We start from the raw sequence: 7953 nt of genomic DNA, 5'->3' as shown, positions 1-7953 counted from the left end.
CCACAACTGAGCGTCCTTTCGGCTTTGGCCCAGCCGCTTCATTCATTCTGGCGCTACTCGTACTAGCCGTCTGCTCATCCCCAGTAGCATATTGGACACCTTCCGACCTGAGGGGCTCATCTTCCGGCGTCATATCGTTATGCCTATTGGAACTGTCCATAGAGTTTTCATGGCAAAGATACTGGAGTGGTTTGCCATTTCCTTCTCCAGTGGATCACCTTTTGTCAGAGCTCTCAGCTATGACCTGTCCGTCTTGGGTGGCCCTGCACGGCATAGCTCATAGCTTCACTGAACTACGCAAGCCCCCTTGCCACAACAAGGCAGCGATCCTTGAAGGGGGATAGTAGCATTAGCATTAGCAAATTGTTTCTTTTGCGATGGGCAACATCGCCAGTGTTTTTCAACATATCTGGGACTTGTGTGTTTATAACAAATGCATTTTGGAATGGCTCTTGCAATAAATTTGGGGCTTCCATCTCCACGGCAATCAATTCAGAATAGGCTCTTCACTGTCCACCTTTCACTTCCATAGATAGTAATGGGGAAGGCTATGGCAGCAGAGTCCCCCTTTTGGACTGCACAGACAGCCCCGCAACTACTGTATGGATGTGGGGAGACAGGGTGGACTACAGAGAACCCGGACTCAACTCTTAAAGAAAACCCAAAAAACTAACATCCAGTGTGGCTCTGATTATTACATGAAAAAAGAACATTTAAAGACATCTGACAAACTGTGGTTGTGATGGAATGGCATTTACCGAAACAGTTATTTGTTTGTGACATTTTGGCACATCTTGCAATATTGTGCTATTGATCGAAGTTTAACCTTTTCCATCGGTATTTATTTTTCACTGGCTGTCTTCAAGCAGTGGCTGGACAGGTCCTTCTCACAGATGCTTTAGGCCAGTGGTTCTCAACCCGGGGGTCGGGACCCCTTTGAGGGTCGAACAACCTTTTCACAGGGGTCGCAGCAGGGCAAGCAGCTTGGCCGGGGGGGGGGGGCGCCATCCACACAACGGCCTTGTGGGGTAGATCAAGATAGAGCGTTCATCTGACTGGAGCAGCGGAAAAGAGCGAGATCGGCATGGTGGGACAAGAGGTAGAACTGAACTGAGAAACCCCGGGGAAAAAACATGAACAGTGGATCTTCACGCCATTGGTCAGTTTCGGTTTAATTTCTGCAAAAAAACACTTGGATAATGTTATGGTTGGGGGTCCCCACAACATGAGGAGCTGTATTAAAGGGTCACGGCATTAGGAAGGTTGAGAACCACTGCTTAAGGCTGATCCTCCATTGAACATTGGACTAGATGGCCCATTTCCTACTTTATTATTCTATGAAAACTTTAAGAGGCCAGAAGCAGCAATTTATGAATCAGACGCTATAATTTAAAACAAACACTTGTTCCAGTAAGTTTTCTTTATAAACACAATTTCTATTTTCGGTATATAGCAACAATTTCTCCAACAAACCTCTATATATATTGATAGAATTCTAAAACCAATAACTATTTAATAGTTTATTTGTAAGCAAGTAGTAATAAAGAAACAAGCAAGGGGGAAGTACTTGAGCATGTATGTAGTGGGGGAAAGTTCTGCCAAATAACAGCCTCAGGGTTTTCAAGGCAGGAGTGGTAATGGAGGTTGTTTGCCACAGTCTGCCTCTGCATCCTAACCTTTGATTCACCTCCAAATACTAACCAGGGATGATCTTGCTTAGCTTCTGAGATTGGACTAGATCTGACTACTATAAGTACCTACTAATAGTACCTACTATTAGTAGTAGGTAGTACACACTAATAGTATCTACTAATAGTAGTACCTACTATTAGTACCTGGCTACTATCAGAACCTACTGGGCATTAGTGTAGTGCAGTGGTTAGGGCAGGGATTTACAACCAGGGGTCTCTAGACCCCCAGGTGCTCCAGAGGTCTGCGGCCTTTCTCATCCTGCCTTAACTGACTCAGCCACAAGCTAAGGAACTGTCATTTCCATTGATCCCTTCCTGAGCTTGAGTTCTACAGTAGCTTCTCACCTGAGAGGAGAATGAAGCCTGTACACTTACTCCCAGCTTAAACCACTTCCTGTCTCTCCCCCTTTCAGTCCTCCTGGACCCTGCCTGCTAACAGGGGGGTGATGTCACTTCCGGTGACATGTCCCTTCTGGGGTATGTGGCAGGGAAGCATGGTCAGCTGACCTCACTTCCAGGTCTCCTCAAAGCCTGAAAGTTATTTCAGGGGCTCCCCCATGGTCAAAAGGCTGAATAGGCTGAGTTAGAGTATCAGATCAGCATTTGGTTCAAATTCTCACTCTGTTATGAAGCTCGCCGGATGATCTGGGGCCAGCCATTTTCCTTTAGGCCAGGGGTGTCCAAACTGTGGTCATCTAGATGTCCACGGACTATGACTCCCATGAGCTCTTGCCAACATGGTGCTGACAGGGGCTCATGGGAATTGTAGTCCGTGGATATCTGGAGAGCTCAGTTTGCCCACCCCTGCAGGCCAGCTTGTCTCTGAGTCCCTACGTACATAAAACAGAGGTGGGGCCAGCGGAGGAAGCTGTTTTGAGTTTCCAAGAAGAAGGATGGGCTACAAAAGTTGTACAGCCATATTGCACAAGAACGAAACACAGCAAAACCGGCCCAAAACATTACAACTGACTTCTATCATTGCTCCATAATCGAAACGCCACTATTGGCCAGGGAACCGAAACCGCCTTTGCCGTCAGGCAGGTCATGACTCCCACCCCCTTCCCCAGTTGTCCCTGCAGCACCAGCTCGAATGGGTTTGCTCTTCAATTTATTGATCCCACACGCTGCAGCAAAGAGGAGTCAATTGAGTGACTTCCGCTATGTTGGCAGGGCTACTCAGAGACGCCTGTGGCACAAATGGCTGCTAAAGGTCAGAGCCAAACGTAATAAACTGCCTAGAGGAGCAGCAGATGGCAAAGACTAAGGGGTTTGTTACTTTAAAAAAAGGAGAAGAGAGGCACAAACTCCACCCGTCCTTGAATTTATAAGGGGTAATGGTTCTGGAGCAGCTATATTTTTGGCCAATTTATTATTTCTGTGCCCAGGGGATTTATTGCTGTAAACCGGTGGTCCCCAACCGCTGGGCCATGGCCCGGTGCCGGGCCGCAAAGGCTCTGGCACTGGGCCCCGGCTCCCTCTCCCCGCCCCCCCCCCCACAGTAACAAACTTACCAGGCCACAAGCTTCTTACTGTGTGGGGGGGAAGGGAAGCAGGGCCGTGCACGCACATCATGCATGCATGGCCGAAAACACGCATGCACAGCACTTTTGTGCATACGTGCATGCGCGAAAGTGCCGCACATTCGCGTTTTCGGCTGTGTATGCGTGGCATGCGCAGCATGTGCGGCCGGGCAATCGCCCTCCATTCTGACGCCGGTCCCCAGCCTGAAAAAGGTGGGTGGACCACTACTGTAAACAATTCATCGGGCCTTTTCAGCACTCAGAAAGTTTGCTCGGCAAAGTCCACAGGGGGTACACATGACCGAGCCGCATCAAGAAGCTTATTACAGGTTATTTATTTATATTTATATACCGCTGCTCTCAAAAGTCTCATGGCGGTTTACAAAACCCATGAATACAATAAAATCCCCTAAAATCACCCATTAAAACACAATTAGAACAATGGCATCATATCAGGTGGCAGACAATAAAATATTACCACTCCCCTTTCCCCCGGTTCAGCATAAGTCCGTCGCTCTCTATCTGGGAGCGAGGGGCTTCGTTAATTCCAGCTAGATTCCAGTTATCAAAAACATCTGAAAGCCCTCAGGATAAATTCTAATTTAATCTGAAATATTTTAACATTTCAGAATTCCCTCTGCTCGCAAATCATGAGTATATATATATAATCATAAAGGTAAAGGTAAAGGTATCCCCTGTGCAAGCACCGAGGCATGTCTGACCCTTGGGGTGACGCCCTCTAGCGTTTTCATGGCAGACTCAATACGGGGTGGTTTGCCAGTGCCTTCCCCAGTCATTACCGTTTACCCCCCAGCAAGCTGAGTACTCATTTTACCGACCTCGGAAGGATGGAAGGCTGAGTCAACCTTGAGCCGGCTGCTGGGATCGAACTCCCAACCTCATGGGCAGAGCTTTCAGACGGCTGTCTTACCACTCTGCGCCACAAGAGGCTCTTATATATATATAATCATACCCCCCAATAAATGTTTGACACCTTTTTAAAATATGTAACTTATTAATCAACTCCCACCCATTCAGGAAACCCTTGCAGGGCCATCAGGAAACCCCAGGTTTTCACAAAACCCTGGTTGAGAAAGCCTGGCTTAGATTGTGATTCTGTGCTTGCCATTAGTCCTTCTGAGCTGGTATTTGCCACAATGGCCCTGGATTCTGCTGCTGGGCATCACTAGGTTGGCACTGGGTTCTGCTGGCCTTGCAGAAATCCCCCTCCACCACCCGTTTCTGCTTCAGAGATTCTCAGTCCTGTTTGGTTTTGGCACTGCCACGGTGGCATTGCTTCTGCTGCTGGCCTTGCAAACATGACCATCCACACACTTCCTTTAGAACTGCCAAAATTCTCTGGTACAGTCTGCTGGGCTTGTATTGCTTTGCTATTCTCCCCCCCCCCCCCATTAGAAACAATGGAGGATTGGGGTATCTTGTTTGGGTGCCCATTTAATTGGACCCCCTGGTGGAAACTGTTGAAACTTGGGGGGTTCTTTTGGGGAGAGGCTCCAGCAGGTAGGCTGCAAATTTGGGGCTTCTACCTCAACCCCCTATTCAAAGATATACCCCAGGATAGATTTGCCATTGATTTTAATGTTCCCCATGGGGTACAATGATCCCCCCAAATTCAAAATTCTAGAATCATAGAATCATAGAGTTGGAAGGGGCCATACAGGCCATCTAGCCCAACCCCCTGCTCAACGCAGGATCAGCTCAAAGCATCCTAAAGCATCCAAGAAAAGTGTGTATCCAACCTTTGCTTGAAGACTGCCAGTGAGGGGGAGCTCACCACCTCCTTAGGCAGCCTATTCCACTGCTGAACTACTCTGACTGTGAAAATGTTTTCCTGATATCTAGCCTATATTCTATATTCTAGAATATTACTGAATCCTGATACCATACGAGTATTGGTATTTGGGAATATTGGGAAATATTAATATTTTTCAAATCCAATATCTGAGGGGGGGAGAACCCATTTTCCCCCATGCACACCCCTATTCTGAAAAAGGGCAAAAAAGAGTTAGCAGCAATTGAAGTTTGTTTGTAGCAGAGCCTGTACCTTAGCAACAAATTAGTTCTTACCACAAATTTGTAGGGCATTCTTTTAAGGCAGACCTTCTCAAACAGGGTTTTGGAAACCCTGGGGTTTCTTAATAAAATCAGAGTCCAGTAGCACCTTTAAGACCAACAAAGATTTAATCAAGGCGTGAGCTTTCAAGTGCAAGCACCCTTCATCAGACTATGATCTTATTACATGACGGGGAATATATAGCAAAAATCAGTTCTGTTAGCCAAGTATTTAAAAGGGTGCTATATAGAGGATGGAGCAGAGTTGTTCTGTCTTGCCCCGGAGGAACGGAAGAGATCCAACGGGATGAAATTAATTCAAAAGAAATTCTGTCTCAATATCTGGAAGAAGTTCGTGACAGTTCGAGTGGTTTCTCAATGGAGCAGGCTTCCTCAGGAGGTGGTGGGCTCTCCATCTTTGGAAATTTTTAAACAGAGGCTGGATACCCATCTGACAGAGAGGCTGATTCTGTGAAGGTTCAAGAGGGTGGCAGGTTACAGTGGAAGAGCGATAGGGTTGTGAGTGTCTTGTATAGTTCAGGGGGTGGGACTAGATGACCCAGGAGGCCCCTTCCAACTCTGATTCTAAGGCCCTCTAATCTTACAGCACTGCGGGGGCCCTGGAACTGTGAGGTGCTACATGTGTTACTAGAATAAGCCACTGCTGTGTACATGCACTAAAGGTCCTGGATCCAGACCATTAATGGCATGTGTAGGAACAGTGAGCAACACACAAGCCACATATCACTAAGAGAACCTGTGAATTCTGTCTTATGGAAATCAACGGTGAGTGAGCAATCAGAAGGCAACCTCTCAGCAACCAGCTGCAGCTGCCGATTGAGAGCCATTAAAGAACATGAGCATTGATTTACTATAGGCCCAGACTTCCACCGGATATGTCACTGGAGACCAATCCACAGCAACAGACCCCTTCGCAGCAATGATCAGATAACAAGCCCACCGTAATCCTTCCCCTTCAGTAGCTACCATGGATAATAAGCCTCCCTCAGCTCCCACGTGCACATTCGCAAAAATAATTCATGTCGTTTGTGTTTGGAACAAACGACCTACAACAGCCTGGACAATTACCCTGTTCTTGATTATGCTTCCCAAGACAGTCCCGTTGCAGTCTTATAACTCTTTTCCCAGTCTTTCTTGGCTCTGTTCAGTGGAGAGTTAAGATCAATGGCTTCTGGCTCCCAACCACTCTGCAGAACTCTTTGCCTCCGCTGGCAAGCCTCTCCCTGCTTAATCGGGAATTGTAAATTGTCAGCAGTTACAGAGGAAAACTGCATTAAGACCTTCATCATCCCACAGACTTTCGCTGGTCTGCTCATTTTCCCAACAGAGTTACACCCGCTTCAACCCATGGAAGTCAGTGGGCCCAGAAGGGTATAACTCTGCTTAGGAGGGCGGTGATCCATTACAGTATATTACCTTCAGATGAGTCTGGTGATGGGGAGGAACGGCGATGGATGGAGACCTACAATAGTCCCATACCCATGCACACATATACTTGATTCCCAGGATTAGTGTCTCATGTGGCATTGCCTTTAAATGTAAGGAAAGAAAACCATATGGACTTCAGGCTCCTGCAGATACGCATAAGAAATGTCTGTTTGTACCAGGTGGGCTCTTGTGGCGCAGAGTGGTAAAGCAGCCAACATGCTGCCTGAAGCTCTGACCATGAGGATGGGAGTTCGATCCCAGCAGCCGGCTCAAGGTTGACTCAGCCTTCCATCCTTCCGAGGTCGGTAAAATGAGTACCCAGCTTGCTGGGGGGTAAACGGTAATGACTGGGGAAGGCACTGGCAAACCACCCCGTATTGAGTCTGCCATGAAAACGCTGGAGGGCGTCACCCCAAGGGTCAGACTTGACCCGGTGCATGCACAGGGGATACCTTTACCTTTGCCTTCTTCCACACCAACAGCCCACCTGGTAAAGTGCAAGCACTGAGTCATGTCTGAACCTTGGGGTGACGCCCTCCAGCATTTTCATGGCAGACTCAATACGGGGTGGTTTGCCAGTGCCTTCCCCAGTCATTACCGTTTACCCCCCAGCAAGCTGGGTACTCATTTTACCGACCTCGGAAGGATGGAAGGCTGAGTCAACCTTGAGCCGGCTGCTGGGATTGAACTCCCAGCCTCATGGGCAAAGCTTTCAGACGGCTGCCTTACCACTCTGCGCCACAAGAGGCTCTTATGTAGAAATTACATGGCCTAAAAAGGCATCAGGTTACCTCTCTGGTATCTCCCCAATCAGTTGCTTCAATTTTGCCAGCTGGAAGGGCAGGTGACACTTTATTTTATCACCAGCAATCAAATTCTGAAACGGGGCCTGGAGCCAAATGGTCTAGGAGACTCTCCCTGCCTGCTTTAGGAAGTAGCTCAGCCCTCACCAAGGGAAGAGAGTCTTTTACACCTTAATCAAAGTCATACCTGTCATCCAGGCCCTTTATTTCAAAGTCTTGTGAACCAAAGTAGTTCACGGATATCATACCAGGAGATATCTGTATGAATTATAACATGCAGAGGTTTCCTATTCCCTTTATTTAGGCTACTATGTGTAATAGCATTTATCCTACTAGCTAATCTTCAAAAATGGAGACTAGTAGCTTGGAGCCACCAGAAGACTGCTATGAATGGATAAAGAGGCAATTTTTGTCAAA

This window comes from Paroedura picta, chromosome 2 (assembly GCF_049243985.1).
Source record: "Paroedura picta isolate Pp20150507F chromosome 2, Ppicta_v3.0, whole genome shotgun sequence".
Lineage (NCBI taxonomy): Eukaryota > Metazoa > Chordata > Lepidosauria > Squamata > Gekkonidae > Paroedura > Paroedura picta.
The sequence above is the reverse complement of the archived record's forward strand: the minus strand, read 5'-3'. Positions refer to the sequence as shown.